Here is a 23,761-nt window from a genome sequence, read left to right on the forward strand (position 1 = left end):
TGAATGCTCACCCTGGTGGATAAGCCACCGAGGGTCTGCCTTCTTTGGGGTGGGGTGAGGTGATATTAAAACATTCATACCCTTCGAGATATACCTCAGAAGTGGCTCATGTTTCTTGGAACATGAGAATGTCATATTCATTTACCGTCTTGACCCATTCATCAATGCTTAATTTCGATGCAAACTGGCGAAGTTCCAAATTAGCACATATAATGTGTGGTCATTAGACTCAGGATCATCGGGGTCAGACTCAGAGCCATCCTTTCCGGGGGTGGCTAGCATAGATGTTAATGGGACATTTACAGTGTATTTTGATATAGCGGACGGTCAATCTAAGGTATCAAGATCTGATAGGTCATCAAAGCTGTTTGTGGATAGATATAGGGGAGTGGGTGAGAATTGCTGCTGGGAATTTGGTCTATAGAAGAAACCAAGCGGTAGTGACCAAATGTTTGTAGGTGCGGAGCAATTAGTCCCCTTTTCCCTCAGTATTGTTCTAACAAGCAATGGATGCCAAAAATTAATAACAATGCAATCACCCTCAATTGTCTTTTCTGATGGTCTAACCCATCTAGCCCTTCTAACCATTATGATGTCATTTATGTTGTACCCCCTACACCTTTTATGTTTGGCCAACCAATCAATACTTTTATTCCGTAATTTGTCCCAAGATTCAGGCTTATTCTTTTCTAACGGTGGCACTCCTGTGAGGACCACGACGTACGGGCAGGCTGCTGGAGGTAAACGTAAAACAACTTTATTAGACAGAGCATGCCCGCCAACGCTATTACCAACAATGTTAACAGAAGTTATGGGGGCAGCTTGATCTCCAGTACAGCTAGGTGGATGGGGTGTAGAGATAAAATTTGAATTTAAATTTCGGGTATTAGTGGAGTCAGGATGAGGTTTAGGAGGTATGCGATCTTTGACTTTGCAACAGGTGGCACAAGGGGCCGGGGTATGATTGGAAATGTTGGTCCCCTCTTGCTTTTTTGGGTCACACAGTCTCTGTTTTATATTAGTGCTGTCCAGTACAGATACCTGCTTAGTTACCTTGCTGGGCGAGCTTAATTTGTTAGTTAAGGATTCTAAACAATCTAAACGCTTCCAAAGGCTAGCAAAATTCTTGTCTACAAGAACCTTAACACGCTAAAACATTGGATCTATAATAATATTGATAGCGGTATCCCCAAGTGTAAAATTAGCAAAAGGTGTCAATGTAGATTCCGTCTGTGTATATACAGATTGGTTTGGTGTCTCTAAGGATGTTAGGTCAACTGAGTCAACCAAAGCACTAACAGGCACGGGGTCGGCTAGGGTTGTCGGGCCCTGAATCCATGTGGTTAAGGTAGTATGTTGAGAGTTCAAACGTGGAGGTTGTTTCCATTTGGAGCTGACTGGTTTAGTTGTTTTCCTTTTCCTTTTTGCTTCAGAGACTTCTGCGTTCGGGGATGCGTTTACGACGACAGGGATGTCCCTCAAGCAACCCGTAGGAATAGTGTCCTCCAGGTTCCCAGTGTCTCCAGTGTCCACGACTCCTTCTGCACTCAGTGCGCTTTCCCGACCAGATGGATCTAAGTTTTAATCAACTGGTGTAGGCAGTGTTGGTTGTGGGTTGCTGGTATCAATGTTTTCAGATTATATTAATGGATGTGACTTAGTTAGATCCAAGGACAGACACTTTTTAGTTAGTTCAATTTCGGTACTGACAATACTAACAGCTCTCTCCAGCTGTCTATCGATGTGGTCTTACGGGGTGCTGGGGCAATGTTGCGTTTGCCCATGATGTTAACTGCCCCAGGCATCAGGCTAATGTAATATGATATGTTATGATACCCCACCCACCACAACGAGCTTGGTTGATTGAAGATGTCAGATGGGTGGCCCAGCCCTGCCTCTGATAGACCCTGATGGGCACAGACGGGCCCACGTCACGGTGGGAGAGGCTGCACTATGAGCGCGTTGGCACCACCTCCCCCTCGCTCGCGGCAGCTGTGGGGGTGGCAAAAAGCAGGGCTGCTCTCTGGGGGTTGAAGTCCACCCCTGAGTGTAGAACCAGCACAAAGCAGCGATGGGCGTTGAAGCTCTTCCCTTGGGATCCCTGTCCCACCAGGGGTGCTGGTCAGGTGGATATGGCTGTGGCAGGCGGCATAGACAATACCAAGAAGGCACTGAGAAGACTCCAGTGCCAAAGGGGGAGAGGCTGCGCTATGAGCATGTTGACCCCACCTCCCCCTCACTCGCGGCAGCTGCAGGGGGGGGCGAAAAGCAGCGCTGCACTCTGGGGTTTGAAGTCCACCCCAGAGTGTAGAACCATCACAAAGCAGCCATAGGCGTTGAAGCGCTGCCCCTGGGACCCCTGTCCCACCAGGGGTGCTGGTCAGGTGGATATGGCTGTGGCAGGCAGCAAAGGCAACACCAATAAAGGCACTGAGAAGACTCCCATGCCGCCGGGGGAGGGGCTGCGCTATGAGCCTGTTGGCCGGGCCTCCCCCTCACTCGCGGCAGATGCGGAGGCGGCAAAAAGCAGCGATGCACTCTGGGGGTTGAAGTCCACCTCAGAGTTTAGAACCAGCACAAAGCAGCGATGGGCGTTGAAGCTCAGCCTCTGGAAATATTTATATATTAACTGCAATCCTTGTTATTAACTAAGCAACTAATAATATTCATTTAGCTTTCACAGATTGTTTTTCCTCAAGGCTGCTGCCATAGTGGCAGTGGAAGGAGCCTCACCGTGGAGGCAGATTTTAAATATCTGTTCTTTTCCAACTAATGTAGCAAAGTGTTTTCTTCACCACAATGGCGACTAGAATGCCCAATCACCAACGTTTGAATCACTCCCTTAGATCACCTTGAAGTTCCAGATCTGGGGGGAATTGCGCATATTTCCATTTCCAATGACTTTAAAGGTAACACTATGCTTCTCCTGTCCATGAAGAAAGTGATTATGTGAGAAAATTGGATACTCGGAAAATCATCCAGAATCTAGCATATAAACCACCACATCCTCAGCTACAGCTCTATCTGAATTTTAGCATAAAAAAATGAGCATTTCAAAGGAAATTAAAGCCTATTTTAAGCTCAGCAATAAATCTACAACATACAAGATGTTGCAAAAGATGCAGCATGTATCAATCAATCTATTTGTAGAGCGCACTACTCACCCGTGAGGGTCTCAAGGAACTGGGTGGGTGGGGGTGCTACTACTGCTCGAACAGCCAGGTCTTGATAAGTCTTCTAAAGGTCAGCAGGTCCTGGGTCTGTCGGAGGCAGACGGGGAGGGTGTTCCAAGTCTTGGTGGTGAGGATGGAGAAAGATCTGCCACCGGCGGTCGCTCGTCGGATGCGGGGGACGGTGGTGAGGGCGAGGTCAGTGGAGCAAAGCTGGCGGTTTGGGATGTAGAAGGTGAGTCGTTCATTGAGGTATGATGGTCCGGCGCTGTGGAGTGCTTTGTGAGCTTGGGTGAGGAGCTTGAAGGTGATCCTCTTGTTGACGGGGAGGCAGTGCAGGTCTTTCAGGTGGGCTGTGATGTGGCTGTGGGGGGGATGTCGAGGATGAGGCATGCAGAGATGTTCTGCATGCGTTGTAGTCGTTTCTGGAGTTTGGCTGAGGTTCCCGCGTAGAGAGCGCTGCCGTAGCCCAGCGTGCTGCTGACGAGGGCCTGGGTGACCGGCCTTCTGGTTCCGGTGGGGATCCATCTGTATATCTTACAGAGCATGCGGAGTGTGTTGAAGCAGGGGGAGGAGACAGCGTTGATTTGCTGGGTCATAGATAGCGATGAGTCCAGGATGACCCCCAGGTTGTGTGCTTTTTCAGTGGGCGTCGGTGCAGCTCCAAGCACGGCCGGCCACCAAGAGTTGTCCCAGGCGGGGGGGATGGATCCGATGATGAGGAACACCGTCTTCTCCGAGTTCAGTTAAAGGTGGCTGTTCTTCATCCTTTCGGTGATGGCCTTTATTTCTTCGTGGAGGTTGGTATTGGCGGTTGTGGGGGCCTTGGTGAGGGAGAGGATTAACTGGGTGTCGTCGGTGTATGATATGATGTTGAGGTTGTGCCATCGGATGATGTTGGCGTGCTGTGCCATGTAGACTTTGAAGAGTGTCTGACTGAGGGACGATCCTTGGGGTACGCCGCAGATGATCTTGGTGTCTTTAGATCGGTATGGAGGGAGGCGGACACTCTGGATTCTGCCGGTGAGGAAGGAGGTGGTCCAGTCCAGGGCTTTGCCGCGGATCCCTGCGTTGTGGAGGTGTGCGCGTAGGGTGTGGTGGTAGACGGTGTCGAAGGCAGCCGAAAGGTCCAGGAGGATGATGGCCACGGTTTCTCCATTGTCCAGCAGGGCCCTGAGGTCGTCAGTTGTGGCGATGAGGGCTGTTTTGGTGCTGTGGTTGCTGCAGAATCCGGATTGGGACGGGCCCAAGATGTTGTTCTCTTCAAGGAAGGAGGCCAGTTGCCTGTTGACAATCTTCTTGATGACTTTTGCCGCGAACGGGAGTAGGGAGATGGGCCGGAAGTTCTTATAGTCCTTGGGGTCCGCCTTGGGTTTCATGAGTAAGGCATTGATCTCTGCGTGTTTCCAGCTCTCCGGGAAGGTGGCGGTTTCGAAGGAGTTGTTGATGATCTTGCGGAGATGGTGGTCGATGGTGAAGCTTGCTTTGTTGAAGATGTGGTGCAGGCAGGAGTCTGAGGGTGAACCGGAGTGGATGGTGTTCATGATTTTTATTTTGATGTGGGTCCAGGAGAGCAGGAGGTCGGTGTGGCTGGGGGGCGGTGAGTCTGAGGTGTCTGTGGCTGTCGGGTGGCCTGGTTGTTGAAGCTGTCATGGATGTCTGTGATCTTGCGGTGAAGGAAGGTGACTAGGGAGTCGCAGAGGTCTTGCAATGACTGGATGTCGTTGGAATTGGAGCTGGGGTTGTATCGTTCCTTCATGATGTTGAAGAGCTCTTTGCTGTTGTGTGCGTTGTTGTCGATGTGTTCTTTGAAGGAGGTCCTTTTGGCGGTACGGATGAGTTAGTGATGTCTGTGGATGGCGCTCTTGTAGGCTGCATTGTTGTCTGGTGTCTGTTCATGGTGACACTTCTTCTCGAGCCTACGGCAGGCCTGCTTGTATGCCTGGAGGTCAGCGGTGAACCAGGTGGCTTTTCTGTCGGTACGTCTGTTAGAGGGTTTCTTGATCGGGGCGAGAGTGTTGGTGCAGGGGTCGATCCAAATCCTGAGGTTGTGGGCAGCGGTGTCAGAGTCAGTGGTGTCAGTCAGTGGGTTTTGGGCAAGGATGGTGGTTAGCTGGTCTTCGGTGACTTTGCTCCAGCTGTGGTGGGGAGCCCATTGTGCGTGGTGGTCTGCGGTGGGCTTCTCGAAGATGAAGTGGATGTAGCGGTGGTCGGTCCAGTGGAGTTCGGTGGTTTGGCTAAAGGTGACATGGTTGCTGGCTGAGAAGATGGGGTCTAGCTTGGCCTGGCGGAATGGGTGGGAGACGTGATGAGCTGTTTGAGTGCGATGTTGGTGAGGTTGTCAAGCAGAGTTGCTGTTGTTGGTGTTCTTGAGGTGGAAGTACAGGTCTCCAAAGAGGATGTAGTCCATGGATGCAAGGGTGTGCGTGCTGATGAAGTTGGCGACAGATTCACTGAACTGTGGCAGGGGGATGGGAGGTGTGTAGATGAGGGTTCCTCTGAGGGTGGTGTTGGGGTCAATGTGGATCTGGAAGTGCAGGTGTTCGGCGGCGCTGAGCGTGTCGTCAGTGCTGGTCGAGATTCTGAGGGTGTTTCTGTGGACGATGGTGATTCCTCCTCCAGCTCCGTTAGTGCTGTCCCTGCGGGTGATCTTGTAGCCGTCAGGGATGGCTATGGCAATTTTGAGTGCTGAGGAGGGGTCATCCAGGTCTCCATCAGGAAGGCGACGTCCGGGGATGAGGAGCCGAGTAGGTCCCAGAGTTCGATGGCATGCTTGAGGGCGGAGCGTATATTGAGGAATATGCATCTGAGGTGGTTGCGTCTTGTCTCAGTGGGTGATTTGGTTGCTCGGAGGCTGATGAAGCTTCAGCTCCAGCAGGAAAAGGGTCCTTGGGGTAGGAAGAGGATTGTGAATTTCTTTTGCAGAGCCAGGCAATATTTGCAAATTGGACATTGCTTTTCATTTCTGTGAGCATACTTGCTCAAACCTCACATAGGTATAATAAGTTCCAAGAGCTACCCACTACAATAAGCGCAACACAAGCAAGAGCACAAGTGTTGTGGGTTTGGCCATCAAAATGTTGATGAACCACTGATCGACAACAGAACAGTACATCACAATCAAGTGATCACATATTTTAAAAACCATTTAAAAATCTGTCCCATACTTCCTGGAATTTCTTTAATTGATCATTCAAACAGTATATCACCCTTTCATATTATGCTAATTTGTACATTTCTCATAACCATGCCTTGATATCAGGGCTATTGTTGGTCACCCACTGTCTAAGTATACAAAGTTTCTCTGTTGCCATGGCCATTGTGAACCATCTCCTTCAGTGATGTGTAATACCTGGGCAGTAGCTAGCTTCATTTAGGAGGATTACCTGACTTGTCAGAGGCCATGACAGTCTAGTGTCTATCTCAATGCTTGTCAAACCTCTTCCTAGTAGGGATCTAAGTTAGGGCAGTCCCAGAAAAAGGTGAACTACGCCATTGTTCAGGTGTGCTCATCTACAGCTCTTTGCCCCTGGAAGAAGTCCAGCATTGTTCAGACTTTTAGAAGACCAGCATAATTGTATAATATTCTAATATTAGATGGACTTTTCTGAGCTGTTTATCATGTGCTGGCATTAGTTCGGACAATTCATCATCTTGGCAATCTAAATGTAGGGATGTTGACCACCATTCCTTCATCTGTTTGGAGATAAGTTTCATGATAATGTGCTAGAGCTCAGACACGACTCCTTTATATATGCGACAGCTACATAGGTAATTGAGAATGGATGATTATACTAACTCCATCGTGGATGGTCGCAGTAGTTTGTGGAGACAGTGCAACACTGGTAATTCCAGAAATGGTAGGGTCGAAGGTTATATTCAATGTGTGGCCCTGCAAAGGTTTTCAGTCGGCTGTCTATCAGTAACTGATTTATCTTCAATTATCGTCTTCATATTGCAGTGGGAAAAGTATATCCATATTGGTTCTGATCCACCTAACTGTATGGCATTGTTGCTCCCCAAAGAGAAGTTTTTGTGTATTCTATTGTTCTCTTCTGGGACTACTAGGGCTCTGCAGCAGGCGTAAGTCATCACTGATAGGCCACAGTTGGAGAAACTCCCTTACCACATGTCTCCTATGTAAAGTACACTAATGTGTCCTGCTTCGCCCTATTGGTTAGTTTCAAGTTTGACCCAGATGGGGGTGTTGAAGGTGTTGTGTATTACATATCTTATTTGTGAAAATTGGAACATTAGCAAATAGGACTCCATTTGAGGTTGTCACAACCCCTCCACATACTTTCACTTGCTGCGTGAAGTTTAAAGATCTGCTTCTCCCAAAAGATTTTTCAATGATATTAGTGCAGTCGGTATGATAGTGTTTCAACTAACATACACAGTTAAGACAAGGAATCATGTTCATTTTAATCATGTGAGTCTTACCCTACAGTGATAAATTAAAGGATAACCATTAGACAGATTACATGTGATCTGAGTAAGTAGGGGAATCATATTGTCTTCCTCCATTTGTGTGAGCGCAGGTCTTAAGTTGATTCCTAGGTATTTTAGATGGAATACTTTATATTTAGGTATTTGATCCCCGGTGGCTGCAATGGTGGTATGCGTAGTTAGCGTGTGATCCTCTTATTTCCCCCAGTTAATCGTTTAGCAGTAAAATGAAGAAAAATGTGAGGTGACACTTATAACAGCGGTAATGGACACTCTTAGATTGTATAAAGTAACCAATATGTTGTCTGCATGGAATGGGGCTTTATGATTCCCTGCATGTGTCACTATAAATCCAATGACATAGGTGTGATGAATAGCGATTGCTAGGGCCTTGAGCACCAGTGTAAAGAGTAATGGGAGGATGGTCCCTTGTCTGGTGCCCTGCTTGATATCAAATTCTTTGGCTTTGTGGCACTTACAAGTTACAATCGCTGTTAGCGTAATGTACAGTCCGTTTACTTTTGTAAGAAATTCCCCCCTCACCCATTTTCTTCAATACCCAGAACAGTTACCCCACTCCACTCTGTAAAGGGCATTCACTGCATCCAATGAAGTCCATGTTATCACTCATCTCTTGTGCGCCACGTAACATGTCTTAGTGATCTCAAATGGGAGCAGAGGAATAGTATAGGACAAAACCCCATGATCTCTGTAAATGAGAAATGATATTACAGATCTCAACCTGTTGGCTAATATCTTGGGAATGATGTACTTTGAGTAAAGATATTGGCCTACAACTAAGCAGCTCTTCGGGGCAGATTTACAAGCCTCATGCGCCTCATTTACGCCACAGTTGCGTCACTTTTGTGACGCAGCTGCGGCGCAAATCCTGCTCCATGGTGCGGGGGTACTTACAACATTGTAATGCCCTGCGCCACATGTAGGCGTTCCTGTGTAGGGGGGGCGTTTCGGCGCAGGAACGCCTCTTAAAAGGCTACAAGATTTCACTCAGTCACTTTTAGGCCCATGCTGCGTCAAAACCCTGCGCCTGCCTGAAGCAGGCATAAGGATTGAAGCAGCATTAACTAGATAGGGCCCCCAGAGCATTGCTGGAGCTGCGTCTCGCTTGCAACGCAACTCCAGCAATGCATCACTTTTACGGCACAGATGCGTCACGCATCTGTGCCGTTTTTGCAACATGGTGCGCCGCATTATAAATGCGGCGCATCCATGATGGCGGAGCTGTGGCGCACAATAACTGGCGCATCCCTGCTGATTTGCAGGGATGCGCCAGTTATTGTAAATATGCCCCTTCGTCTTTAGCAGGCTTAAGCATGAGGGTTATCCTGGCTGTGCTGGATTCCCTCAGGACTAATGAGCCCTTTTTGGTGTCACTGAAGATTTTACGTCAAAGTGGTGCGAATGAGTCCTTATTAATTTGACTCAACTCTGAGGGATTTCTGGCTACTACAGACAGGTTCCTTATTATAAAGGAGGTTGTCTATGACTTTGCTGATTTTCTTCCCTGAGATTTTGTCATTTAAACTTTTTGCTTGATGGTATAATTTTTTTGGTATCAGGACAGTAGACATAAAGTTGTCCACTTCCAATGCGATAGGATTAAAGTCCAGAGAGTTGAGGGTTTCATTGAAATCACTTAATGTATTAAGAATTCCCAAGGGTGAATAAGGATCTCATTTTGAACATAAGCAGGGGTAGTGATGGTTTCCTGCTTCCTCAGCTGCATGACCAGCAGCTGATAGGCTTTCTGTTCTTACTTATGGAGTTATTCCTTAAGATGGAACAGTGCCATTTCTGCTTTTGATGTATGGATATTGGTTCTGTTGTATTTTGCCTTAAGCAGTGAGCAAACAGTGTCTTGGAAGGAATAAAAGAATATACAGCAGTCAGTTCATTTATCTTCTGTTCTAAGTCGTGTTCGGCAAATATAGCTTTTTGTTTATGTTGGACTGAATCTCACATTACTTCACCTAATAGATATGCCTTGTCCACTTCCCAAATTATCTGGTGCACAGGGTAGATCGCAGCTGTTTTTGTCATTTGGGGTCTTGTATCGTGAAATATTAAGTCTCCATTGCCTACCAGGAGGTTTCAGAATATTTAGGTTTAGCCAAATCTGTATCGCTTTATGGTGCAGACTGTAGTTGTCTTGACCGCACCATTGCAGACAAGAAACATGTCTTTCCCACATTGTGCGGTGTTTGCATCAGAGTAACCTCACAGTCCATATTTTATTAAAATTATTTCTGAAGGTGATATACTTTTGCGCTGACGTGTTAATCTGTAACATGCATTACATTTACACACATGTATGCATGTTAGTTTTCACTTAGATTTAGAAAGAAGTGAACTATATGTTTTTCACTTAGATTTAGAAAACATATGAACTCTATTTTTATCATTAACTATAGTTAATATTTGTGAATTTTAACATTGACATGAGTGGGCTTAGGCACCCCACTCCATTTTAAAGTAAATGTTGTATTTTGCTGTTGCACTAACGTTTATTTTCGTTTTAGACACCAGCATTACTATGTTCTCTAAAAAGGTATTTTCTTTGTACGTTTGCTGCGTGAGGTCATGTTTGTTACTAATAATTGATCAGATGATTATTCTCAGCACATGCACAGGATGGGAGACAAAGGAGGTGAATACTTCGTTGGGAGATATGGTGAAGGCAGTGAAGATTGAAGAATCTGGCAAAGGAAGGTGGCCTACACCACACACATCATGAATGTCGAATTTTGGTTGGTCCTTCCTTTGGTGGGACTTCTGGAAGCTGTAACTCCTAAGTTTGATCATTTAATTGTATGCTTTGTTATAGCTTAGTTAGATTTTCCCCTGTCCACCTTTGCAGACGGACATCATTTTCCTTCCTCCAGACTCAGTGCTCCTCCTATTTTGGTCATGGAATTACTTTCTAGAGCAAGCACATTTCTTTTTTTCTTGAATGGAGCCTCTACTTTCGATGCTAAATTTGCTGATACCAGCTGTTTCTAAATTCCCTGATCTGCCCGCGATATTAGCTTAGTGTTATGGAGTTTCCCTTCATGGGAACTAAATTTGGCTACTTTTCACATGATGTCTTTTAATAACTTGTTCTCGCATTTGCTATCTGCCTTGCCTGGTTAATATTCACTAATGTTGTATTCAAGCGAATATTGATTTGTGATTATGCTGACTCGATTTGAGATTGTAACTTTACAAATGTGTTAATAAACCTTCATGGTTTGTAAATCTACTCCTCTCTGTCTTTTCTGTGGGGTAAAATCTCCTTTACTGTTATTGATCTGTTGCTGAATTTATGATTTTGGACTCAGTTCATAATAAAGGTCTATCCCAGTGGATATAGGGAAGTTTTGTGTTTGTGCCAAGTTTGCGTGCTGCAACACCATCCTTATCTCTCACGATATCGCTCTGTGAGGCTCAACTGGGTTTTCTGTAGGGGCGAAATAGACAGAACAGATGCTAGGTCCCAACCTCCCTCACCCACCTACTTCGTCCAACAAGGTCAAAGCAAAAGAGGGAAGATGGGGATGGAGGGGAGAGAAAACAAGGAAAAGGAGAATGGGTTAAATTCACTGGATCGTCCGATGAAGTACTGCCAAGGCCTCAAATGCAAAATACACAAGGTAGGTACGTTCTTATTATACTAGTGACCTGCTGTATCAATATATACCTAGACTGTTATTTTACCTGTTGAAAGATTCCACTAGTCATATGTATAGGATATACACAACTAGAATGTAGAACTCACACAAGGTATCTAAAGAATAAACACACTTATTATTCATAAGGACTGCAGGAGTTTAACCACAGCAAGGATAAGTATGAAACATACCAACCTTAATAGGAGCCTACTTCAGAGATCAATAGACCCATAAAAATCAACTATTTTGCGTGAAAAAGGGAAAAACTGAAAAACATATTCCCCTAGTCAGGAAGAAATAAATGTTTAAAAAATTGTAAAAAGGGGCAGGGTCAACTAAGAAAATAGTGTGAACAAGATGTGGTTCTGAAAGAGTCTCTTTATATTATATAATTCGCCGAAAACAGACAGTTACAAGTTTGACCTGCTTGCAACTATCAGACACAGAAAACCTGGTGTTAAAATGTGATACTTCTCACACTATGGTGACCTGTGTTCTTTTGTATAGACCCCCAGCCCCCATGCCATCTTTTCCTCTTGCACTGAGTGAGCAAATTACTAATCTGGCCATGGACCATGCCAGGATTGTCCTGGTAGGGGATTTTAACTACTGGTTCAATGACCCTCTGGAAGGCCCCCTCGAGTGAACTTACAGAGCTCCTCAAGAACCTGAACTTCACACAACGAGTGCTAGCACCCACCCATTGTAAAGGTCATATCTTAGACCAGATATGGACTAACGCCCCAATAGCTACAACCCCAATCATTACCCCCTGCCTATGGTCTGATCACTTCCTGCTTAAATTCAACCTCGTCTATTCTCCAACTGGACCTACCATCACAAAAGCAGGTGGACAAGCGAGGAGAAGGAATTCCTCTGATAGGTCAGCTTTCTTTGAGACACTAGCCTCTACTACCCCCTCATCCCACTCTGATGTTAATATTTATGAAGCTAAACTCTCTGGCTGGCTACAAGCAGCCAATGATATCCATGCTCCGCATAAGCCAGTCAAACTGGCCCGGCGAGCAGATGCTCAAAAATGGTTTACTCCTGAGCTAAAAGCAATGAAATTGGCCGTGCGCCAATTAGAGCGACATCGCGACACAACTATGCTCCGGACGTAAAGAGCAAATTTATTATCGCTAGGAAGCATTATATGAAGTCCATTCTTTCCTCCAAATCTGCTTATTTTTCTGCCCGTATTCTCAACTCGACCAATAGATCGAAAGACATCTTTTCTATTTTTAACGAGTTGACAAATTTGGATAGTGTACGTCCTAGGGTAGATCTGACACAAACCTTCTGTGACTCGCTCAATACCTATTTTATTGAGAAGAAAGCAGACATAAAAGCCAGCATTGCTCAACCTCCGAGTTCTGTAGCGCCAATAACATCAGTCACCCCAAACAACTTTAGCATCCTTAGCAGTTTCCCCCTGATCGATCCGGAACAGCTCCAGCAACTTCTAGTAAGAATTAAATCCGGAGCTCCATCAGACAAATGTCCTCCTTACATCTTAAAAGACTGCCTCTCAGTCTTTCCCACCCCTGCCTATACTCCCCTGAACCACTCATTATCATCTGGCTCCATGCCCCTGGCCTTCAAGGAAGCTACGGTGATTCCACTCCTCAAAAAACCCGGGGTTGATCCAACTTGTAAGGCAAACTACCGCCCGATCTCCTTACTTCCCTTTCTGGCAAAGGTAATGGAGGCACATGTGGCTAAATGCTTGTCTAACTTCTTGGAGGAATCCAACTGCCTCGACTCTCATCAGGCGGGGTTTCGCCCCGCCCATTCAACGGAGGCGGTTGTGACGCAGTATTAGACACCCTCCGTGACGACATAGACAAACGTCTTCTCTAGGCCCTGGTACTCCTGGATTTGTCGGGCGCTTTTGACACGGTCGACCATTCCATCTTGATCGACCGTGTCACCCAGGCCGGCATCCAAGGTTCTGCAGCCAGTTGGCTGAAATCCTTCCTGGAAAACCACTCACAGGCAGTCCGACTTGGAGAACTAGTTGGCACCAAACAAACCATTACATGTGGGGTTCCACAGGCATCTTCCCTGTCGCCACACCTGTTTAACATCTACATATTTCCCCATATCCAGTCTCTGAGAAACCAACAGATAACGGTGTTCAACTACGCAGATGATTTACAGTTGATTTTTTCAATTGACAATTCTGAAGCATCAATCTCCACCTTCCAATCTACCATGAGATTCATCCAAACATGGATGGACCAGAATCATTTAAAACTGAATCCAGGAAAAAACGAGCTGGTTCTCACTGGAGACAGTGCTAGGCACTGGGGCCCACAATACTGGCCGTCTGACCTAGGCCAAGCCCCTATTCCCTCCTCCTCGGCAAAGACACTTGGAATCACCTGAATAGTGATCTCTCACTAAAAACACAAGTGGACCAGGTGGTCTCCAAGTGTTTTTTCCAATTGCGGAAAATCCGGGAAGTGCGACGTCTTTTAACATCAGAAGCCATTACTCAGGTAGTAATTGCGACCGTGATCTCCCATCTAGATTACGCAAACTCTGCCTATCTGGGTCTACTGCTTTTTCTTCTGAAACGTCTTCAGATGGTACAGAATTATGCGTCTAGACTGATTTTGAATCGTCCTAGATGGCTATCTGCCTCCCCTCTGTTGAGGCAACTCAATTGGCTCCCTGTGGCTCAGCGATGCACTTTCAAAACAGGGTGCTTAATTTTCAAATCTCTTCACTGTAAGAGCCCAAGGTTCATAGACAAACTAATCATCAAGTATGTCCCATTGCGGAATCTGCGCTCTGCCCACCTGGACCTCTTACAGATACCATCGTTCAGCCGTAAACGCTCTGGAGGCTGCAGATTTGGTACCCTGGCTCCCAGTCTGTGGAACACTCTTCCCTTGGAAATTCGGTCCTGTCAGGACTTTCTTACATTCAGGAAAGCATTAAAAACATGGCTTTACATTCAAGCATATCAATAGAATCCCGGATACCCCTTGTTCAAGTATTTTTTCTGTTTGTTAGCGCCAAGAAACCAATCGGTGTTAGCGCGCTTTATAAATAATTTTTTAACATAACATAACATAGTGAGGAGAGACGTGAAGTAAACGAGAACAAAACAAGTAGTGAACTGGAAAACACTCCTCCACAATCAAAGGAACACAGCAATCAGATAAGTAGGAGAGTGCTACAGGATACCAAGGAACAACGTATCCTACAAGCACTCTAAACAAAGATTCTTTTCGGTGAGGAAACTCTGAGCTTAATCTGACCCCGGGAAGGATACTGTGCAACCCAAAAACAGGAAGAACCAAGCAGACAGTCGGTAAGGAACGCAAGGAATTAAAAAAAAAACACCGTCAAAGAAATTTAGGTAAGGTATCAATGTAGCAGGGCAATGTAAGGGATGCCTAGCGGGTTCGGAATGGAACGCGAATCGTATTTCCCTGCGGACCCCTCCCTTTTGTATGTCTCAGGTGCTGTCTTCGCAAGCTGATAGAAATCGGCAGGCGCGGCTCACCTCTGAGGTCGCAGGCGGGGCCAGGAGCTCTGCTGCAGGCAGCACGGACTGCAAAGCCTGACACGCTCATACTTTTTTACTAAAATTGACTGAGATTTTTTTTAATTTAAAATTATTATTGCATGTAAATTGTGCGATGTTTAGGTTGCAGTTATTTTTTTCTTTTTTAAGTGGCTTATCCTTAAAATAATAAAACAAATCTCAACAGCTTGACAAGGCCAGACCTATTAGGTTTACCAATGCTTGTCCATCACATATTCAAAATAGTGAAGCATGGCAAAAGGTTTAGAAAAACAGTGTACTTTTTCATATTTAGGTCTCTCCTATGACAGTGCATGTGGTGCCTGCACTCTCACTTGCCAGATATATTGTATACAACAAGGGACTTGAAGCTCACACATTGCTTAACATTAGTTGGGTTCACTTTCACTCTTATTTGGTGCCTTCAAATTGGTCAGTGCATGCTGCCTTCACTTCCTCTTCTTTCGGCAAGAACATGGGCCAAATACTGATTTCTTCAGCTTGATTGCCGTCCTTCAATCAATCGATCAATCAGGGATTTGTAGAGCGCACTACTCACCTGTGAGGGTCTCAAGGCGCTGATCATATTGCGATTGATGTACTACTTTTATTTTTTCTTCTTCCCTGTCATCCTTGTTGACCCTCTTGCCATTGGTAGCTATGATTTATTTACCACATGATCTTCAGAGAAGACCTTGTCTCCTTTGAAATTAATATTTATTGTGGGAACAGATGTTACCTGCCTCCAAATATATTTTCACTAGGAAATTGATATGGGCTCAATTGCTTTCTTTATGTGATGGGATTTTTTGCCAAATGTCATATTTATATTCTTTTTCATGCATAGGGGAGATTAACTGATTTTCGCAGAATCACAGGGGCAAGACCTAACAAACATTGGCAAATTCAATAGGTCTAATCTTTGAGACTATTGGTTCTGCCATTTTCCTCTGTTCATACTGTACAGCATGGGCATTGCTGACTTTTCCAATGATTTGTAGCCATGCTGTATATAAGCTTGACAGCTGTTCAGCAAGGCTAAAAATTATATTTTAAAAAGTGCATCCAGTGCTAATGTACTTTTAAACAAAAGTGCACTAGCCTAGGCAGCGTTGTAGCGTTTCTTAAATTAGTTTTAGCCAACACTAATTAGCATCTACACTGCTGTAGAGCATGGCTAAAAAACATTCCAAAAGCCAGTTGCTGTCATCGGCGGGACCTATTGGCTTTGCCAATGCTTGTTTCAGTTTAGGATGCATACCAAAGAGTGCTGCACTGCTGAATGTGATTGCTTTCCTGTACAAAAAGTGCAATATTCCAATGAAAGCTGCAGAAACTAAACAGCGCGGATCAGCACACTGCTTACCTTCCGTTCTTGATACACATTTCTCATCTCTGAAGCGAGGGTCACAAAGGCAGTGTTAGGGGTCACAATAGGAAACTTGAGAGTCACGGCTGTGAAACCTGGAGACCAATCAATGACATCCATGACAGTAGTCTCAACCACTGCATTGTAGACACAAAACATGTCTTTCCCACAAGAATGTGGTGTTTGCATTAGAGTGGCCAGGTTGCAGCATTGCTGCACTCACAATCCTTCTTTTATGTATATTCTTTCTAGAGGTGATCTACGTTTCTGCCTGCCTCTGTAATGATTCCTGGCACTGTTGTTGCTGCCTTGGAGGCAGCTCCCCACCCAAGTGCTTCGGCACCTGACAATACACAAATGTTGTTAGCAGCACAAAGCAAAGTTGAGGACTATATATGCAGCAGAACAATCAGAGCTAAATAAAGTGTATATACACTGAAAAGCACACAAACAACAAATTGCATTGTACTGGCACCGCTACAAAATATAGTGGGTGCACACTGGCAACAACACAACCTCACATAGGGCCATTGGTACGCAAACTTTGCTGTTTGGTACCATCACAAAATGTCCATTGGCCTTCTAGCAGCAGTACCACGGTAAGCAGATGCTAGTCTTGGGCGCTTCAAACAAGCTGAGGTCAGCCATGTGCTACAGACCGCACCGATGTACTCTTCCCTGGTGTGCGTACTCAGAGAATGTCGTTCCATGTATGCCCACATTTAAATGTGGGTCTTCTCATGCCACATCCAACTACTAAACCTTTGGATTGTGTTACATTTGAAAACAAGACATTCTTCTGGAAACACACTTGTAGTCACAATGCATGGTGCTCAGTAACATAGGTTACCTCAGAGAATCACACACCCTTGTTGTTAAAGTTTTCCTAGTGCCAAGAAGCGTGCTTGCCTGTTGAGAATTAATCCAGGGGCATCCTGGACTCTCGTTAACTTTAACTCTAATCCACGCACCTGTACTGATTGATCCATTTCAGTTAGCACCAAGACATTCATGTCAGTTGAGTGCTGAACCTGTGGGATAGATTAACCCTTGAGTGGGAGACATTAACCCCAGTGCTTGAAATGGAAAAATATAAGTGCAGGTACTCTGTACCAGAGTACCTGCTTGTTTCCGAGAAGTGCTGGTACTCTCCAATTAAAAGTATAGCATTTCTTTTGAGAAGTGCCGGCACTCCCCCTCTCAAAATTAAAAAGTGCTGGTACTTCATACCTGAAAGTACCGGCCCATATAAAGCACTGATTAACCCCTGATCTATTTATTTATTTGGCCAGTTCCAATTAGTCCAAACAACTTTGGATTCCAGAGCTAGAAAACACATTGTTAGCCTAGATTTGGAAGGTAGCTTTGTTTTTGAGGTGTGCAGACTGTGGGAGACGACTGTCCCTGTCCTGCTTGTTGTTATCTTGGTATGCATTAACTCTTGCACCGCCAGGTGCTCTGTCCTATCGGCCCATAATTAAAAAGTGACGGCGGTTGGAAGCCTTGTTCTGGAGATGAGACTTCCTTTCTAAGTCTCCTTCTGAGCAGCCTCTATCAGGACTGCCTCCCACTGCCTTCTAGTGCCTAATTCAGTCTCTCAGCCTCTGCCACCTTCTTACCCTTATGCATTATTTATCAAGTATTTTTTATCTCCTGTATAATGTAATTAAGCTGGTAAACTGTGATAATGTGAGTGTTTACTTCTGGTGTAGAAAGGATTCTTTACTATTGGGTCCAAACTGATTAGCAAGTGATTCCCTTCAGCACTTCACCCCAAGGATAGCTTAGCAGAGCAGTCCAATGCTTACTCTAGGAGGTGGTGTTGGCTAGAGACACAGAACGCAGTAAAACACATATCCTTCAGTCTTTTCGCACCCCTGTCACCAACGTCAGCGCTGACCGCATCGCACCCCAAGCTCTCGCCTCCACAGACACCATACTACTCAGAGACCTGAACTTCCACCTGGACAAACACAGCGACCCCAACACCACTGCCCTTCTAGAGAACCTCACCAACATACGACCGAAGCAACTTGTCTCCACCCCAACTCACACATCAGGACACACACTAGACCCCATCTTCCCTGTAGGAAACAACATTCGCTTCAGCCACACCATGGAACTGCTCTGGATCAACCACCACTGCATCCTTTTCTCCTATATGAAACCCACTGCACACAAGCATACGCACTGCCTCCCACACAGAATCTGGAAAAAAGTCTCTGAAGAACATCTGACCTCCGCCCTCACCGGCACTCCACCATCAATTAAGACAGATGCCAACCCATTAACAAGCAACCTCCACCAATGGATGGCAACTACACCCACACTCTTGCCCCCCTCCAGAACACCACGAGACAACACAACAAGAAAGCCAACATGTTCACCACGGCTCTCCAAAAATCCAGGCACTCCTGCTGATGACTGGAAAACATGAGAAGAAACGGCAAAACTCTGGAAGCACGCACCGCCTACATAAAAGCCAACACAGCACACCATCCACTCATCAAATTAACAAAGAAAAACTTCATCCAAGACTGAATCCTCTCTAATGCCCACAACTCCAAGGAACTCTTCGCCATCATACACAAATTTGCCAAACCCAACAGCAAAACAACTGACGTCCTTCCCTCCCAAGATCTCTGCAACAGACACAGCTCCTTCTTTCACCTCAAGGACAAGATGCTCTACAACTACTTCAATGACCAAGATACTGCACCGCCCCAACCCCAACCCCAACCCCAACCCCAATGATACCACCCAACAGACTCTTCTCACCTGCATCCCTCTCATGACAGAAGACACCCTAAAGACCATGAAGAGCCTCCACTACAGAGCACATTCTGACCGCCACACATCTTCCACAGAGCTGCCACTGCCATCGCACCCGAGCTACGTCGAACTATCAACTGCTCCCTCGAGAAAGACACATTCCCCGACAACTGGAAACATGCAGCAGTCTAACCCCTCCTAAAGAAACCCACTGCAGACCCGACAGCCTTCAAGAACTTCAGGCCCATTTCACTGCTTCTATTTGCAACCCTAGTCATTCAAAAGGCTGTCAACACCTAGCCATCATACTTCATAGCAACCAACAACATCCTAGACATCTCTCAATACGGATTCTACAGCAACCACAGCATCAAGACCGCCCTCCTTGCTGCCACTGACAACATCCAAGCTGTTGTCGACCAAGGCCATACGGCAGCCCTCATCCTCCAGGACCTATCAGCAGCATTCAACACCGTCTCCCACTGCACACTAGCCATCAGGCTCCATGACGCTGGCATCCAAGGGAAATGACTTAGACTGGCTACAATTATTCCTCTCATGCAGAACACAGAGAATACAACTCCTGCCTTTTCTCTCAGAACCAAGAGAGATCAGATACGGAGTACCCCAAGGATCCTCCCTCAGCCCCACACTCTTCAAGTTCTACATGGCCCCCCTCACAACCATCATCAGAAACCACAGGCTGAATATCATATCCTATGCTGTTGACACCCAGCTCATCCACTCCCTCACCAAGGAACCCAACATCACCGGGCACAATTTCCAAGAAGGGATGATAGCTGTCATGACCTGGATGAGGAACAGCTACCTGAACCTCAACTCGGAGAAAACAGAAGTCCTCATCCTTGGCTCCACCCCCCTCTGCAGGGGATGACACCTGGTGGCACCCTCCCTCGGAAACCCCCCCACCCCAATGGACCATGCACACAACCTCTGCATCATAATGGACTCATCACTGAATTGCCAGATCAACGCTGTTTGCTCCGCATGCTTCACACCCACTGCATACTACGCAAGATGTTCAAATGGATCCCTCCTTACTCCTGTAAAACCATCACTCTTACACTCATCACTAGCCGACTAGACTACAGCAACACCCTCTACACCACAATCAACAAAAAACACCTCTGCAAACTCTAGACCGTCTAGAACGCCACAGCCAGACTAATCCTTGATATCCCACAGCACAACCACATCCCCCTACACCTCTGTGACCTCCACTGGCTCCCTGCTGAAAGAAGAATAACTTTCAAGCTGCTCACACACGCCTACATGGTCCTCCTAAACACTTAACCCCAACACCTTAGCAACCGAATCTCCTTCCATGCCCCAAAGAGAAACCTCCACTCAGCCGACCTCTTCCTAGCTACCTTCCCATGCTTCAACAGGACCAAAGCAGGTGGAAGATCCTTCTCCTACCTCAAAGCCAAGACCTGGAACAAACTCCCCCTTCACCTCAAATGGATCCCACCTCTGCACCATTTCAGGAAGGACCTCAAGACCTGGCTCTTCAAATGACCTCAACTGAGCTGCTCACACCCACTCCCAGTGCCTTGAGATTCTCATGTGTGAGTAGTACGCTTTACAAAACCCTAATTGATTGATTGGTTCAGTCTGGACTTATCTTTGTAAAAAGAAAACTACTTAATCAAATACAATGAAAACATTGCAGGCCACTCTACAATGATAAGTATCAGGCAAGCTTAAAGACCACATCTATTTCTATCATTTCGTAAAACGTGTAGGCATAACCTCATTCTTGAGACCAGATGAGCTTTCTCTGCCATACACACATGAGAACATAGGCCACAATGCACTCAAACACATACCCAGCAGCATGTTAAAGTGCAACACATTCTAACAACTGATAAAGTAGTGCAGATATCCAATCCTCTTCTTGTTCTTGTTCTAGTCACCCATTCTCATAAAATGAGCCCTTAATACCTGCTAAACCAGTGACATTATACACTGAAATTCTAGCAATTAATGACAAAGGATGCAGACCGCTTCCTTATTCGCATCCTTCTTTGCAGCACTTAGCTTGTCAATCATTTGAGAGCCAACTGTATGTGCACCTCTCCTTTGCATGTTGAAGCTCATTATAATGTGAGCCACAGCATATGCTATTTATTTAGAAATCTCCTGATGGAAAGTAAGAGACGGTTACTGGAAGTGACCATTGAAGTTTCACACCGACATTTCTCACATCAACAGTCCCACCAACAATTCTTGTTTTATTCCTGCAACATATAACACTGTCCAATGTTTTTTCAGCCTTGAAAAGTCCCCGGACTGCGGGCCATTTAGAGGGCAAAACATGTATGTACTGAGCTCTTGCCAGACCATGCCGTCAATTGGGGAGCGGGGGGGTACATTTTTATAACTCACATTTCAAAACCAACATAATCAGACATAACTATATGGGTCTTTTGTCTACCTATTGCATTCACATTTTGATATCTTTAACCTAGATTTCACACACAATATTTCTGCAAAATATATTTCCACACTTCAATACAACACAATGCTCAGTTGTAATTTTCTGTGAATATTCAACGTTGTGAACCGATCAACTTTACAATTCTAATTTTAGTGTCAGCACCTCCAATCTACCTTTCGGATAATATAGTGCACAGTGATAGAGCACTATAAATAATATCTCCTTTTTCTGAGTGATTCTAAATTCAGTCTTCACTTGATTACATGGGTAAATGAAGCTGCATGTGTTACACCCCTATTTGAAAATTGGTTCCTACGGAGAGTTACTACATAGATGGCATAGGTGGATAACAGTTTTCAAGAAGGCTTAATGTGCAGCTTAGAATTTTTCCTGTTGGGGAAATGTGAGGTTATGTAAATGTTTTTTGTACTTGTATAGTGCACAGCTACCTGCAGTGGGTTACCCAGCGCTTGTACGAATACCACAAGGGAACCCTTCCTGGCTTTCCCTGTGAAGTGTCCACTCCTGGGCACCCCAATAGTGCAGAACAGGCATCCCTCGCGTTGTGGGGGCCGTTGTGGAGACTAAGCAAGCTATTGCCCAGAGTTGCAGCGTGGGACCCATGATCAGAATAGGCACTGAGGCGAGAATATCCAGTAAGGGGAATTAATGAGCCCGAGACCCGCCGGGGCAGGAATAGAACCCAGGTCCCTGGCCAGATCTCTGCATCGAGGTCTGCCTGCTCTAACCATTGAGCCACACTTCTCCACATGTGTAGTGGGTATGTGCTGCCTGATGGTGACTAGGGTTACCTTGCAGTGGCTACAGATTTTGCTGAGCTTGAGATGGCAGATGATGCCGATTTTGAAAAGTGCTTTCGACTGTGTGACATTGTCTAAAGGTGTGTCCTTGGTGCAAATTGCATGTGTTCATGTGTGAAGAAATGCCAAAGTCATGGTTGAGCTTGTCGGTGGACTTAAGGTCTTTACTGCCACTTTTTACTTAACATAGGGCCGTGGAAATTGTCACTTCATGGTGTGAGTTGGACCACTTGTTCAAGGATCCAATATGAGTAGAATACTAACTGCTTAGTTTTGCATTTGGTCTGTGCCAGGGAGGCGTACAATTTTACGAGAGGAAACCTGAGACTCTACCTGCCACCAAAAAGAGCCTGAGAGACCTTGCTTGAGAACCTTAACAACTGAGAGAGTCTGAGACCTAACCACAAGAGAGGACTACCACCAGCTAGAGTCTGAGAGACATGAAATGTTGTTGTACGATTGTTAGACCTGACACTCTTGGCGTGGAATTCCCCCAAACGTCTTGCCTTCACTCTTTTGTTTTGCTGAACTCGTTTTTGTTCACATTTGACTCTGCATTTCACGTCTGCTAACAGTGCTAAAATGTTTGCGCTCTCTCCTTAGAGTATGGTAGAAGTAGCTCACACCTAATTGGTACATTAAATGTGTTTGTATGCCCCTAGTAAATAATGCAACCTGTAACCAAGATAGAGATGTGCTGTTTACACTCAAGTGATCATATCAGATCAGATAATACTTTGTTTCAGCAGTACAACATAGCCATAAAAGCCCAATACATGTATTAAGAATGTCATTAAAACATTTCCAGCCCACAATAACACACACGTTTAAAAAATCTGCTCATATTTAATAACACAATAAGAAAAACTGCATAAAAACTTCCAGGAAGACCAGCAGCCCCAGGCAGCCAGGATTAGATCATGTCTTGAGAGTCAGCACCTCAGAAGGACCAATCGGAAGAGAGCCCCACAAGCAGCGTTTAAGCAAAAGTGAGCTCTCAGCTTCAGTCTTTGGCGATAGCTCACTTTAAAAATGAGCGAATGCTGCTGCAGAGTCTAGAAGAGTTTAGCAGCTGCAGATACAGCAGTGCCTCAGCACATCTTCTAATACCACAAGCTACAATAAGAGGGACTAGAAATCTTTTGGAGTAAACCATGCATTACTTGCAAAAGAAGGTGAAGTAAAGCAGACTCTGAGGTGAAGTCTCAGCACAAGGAAAGAGTAACACATTACTAGGGTCAAATTGACCCAGAGGAAAGCCTAAATGTTACCTCACACTGCCAACACTAAACCTGGTTAACAAGACTCTGTCCCAGGTGCTATCCACCCATGATAGATATGGCTCTGTGTTGAAAGTGGTTTTAAAATTAGCATAATTATTTATAGGTATTTTGGCTAGGTCACCTTCCTCTCTAAACTGCCTGTTCCTGGCTTGAAATGCATTTCTGACCCAATGAAAGTCAGCCTTAGATATGGTAGAAGGGAACGAAAATAGTTCTGGTCTCCC

The sequence above is a fragment of the Lissotriton vulgaris genome, chromosome 12, assembly GCF_964263255.1.
Source record: "Lissotriton vulgaris chromosome 12, aLisVul1.2, whole genome shotgun sequence".
Taxonomy (NCBI): Eukaryota; Metazoa; Chordata; class Amphibia; order Caudata; family Salamandridae; genus Lissotriton; species Lissotriton vulgaris.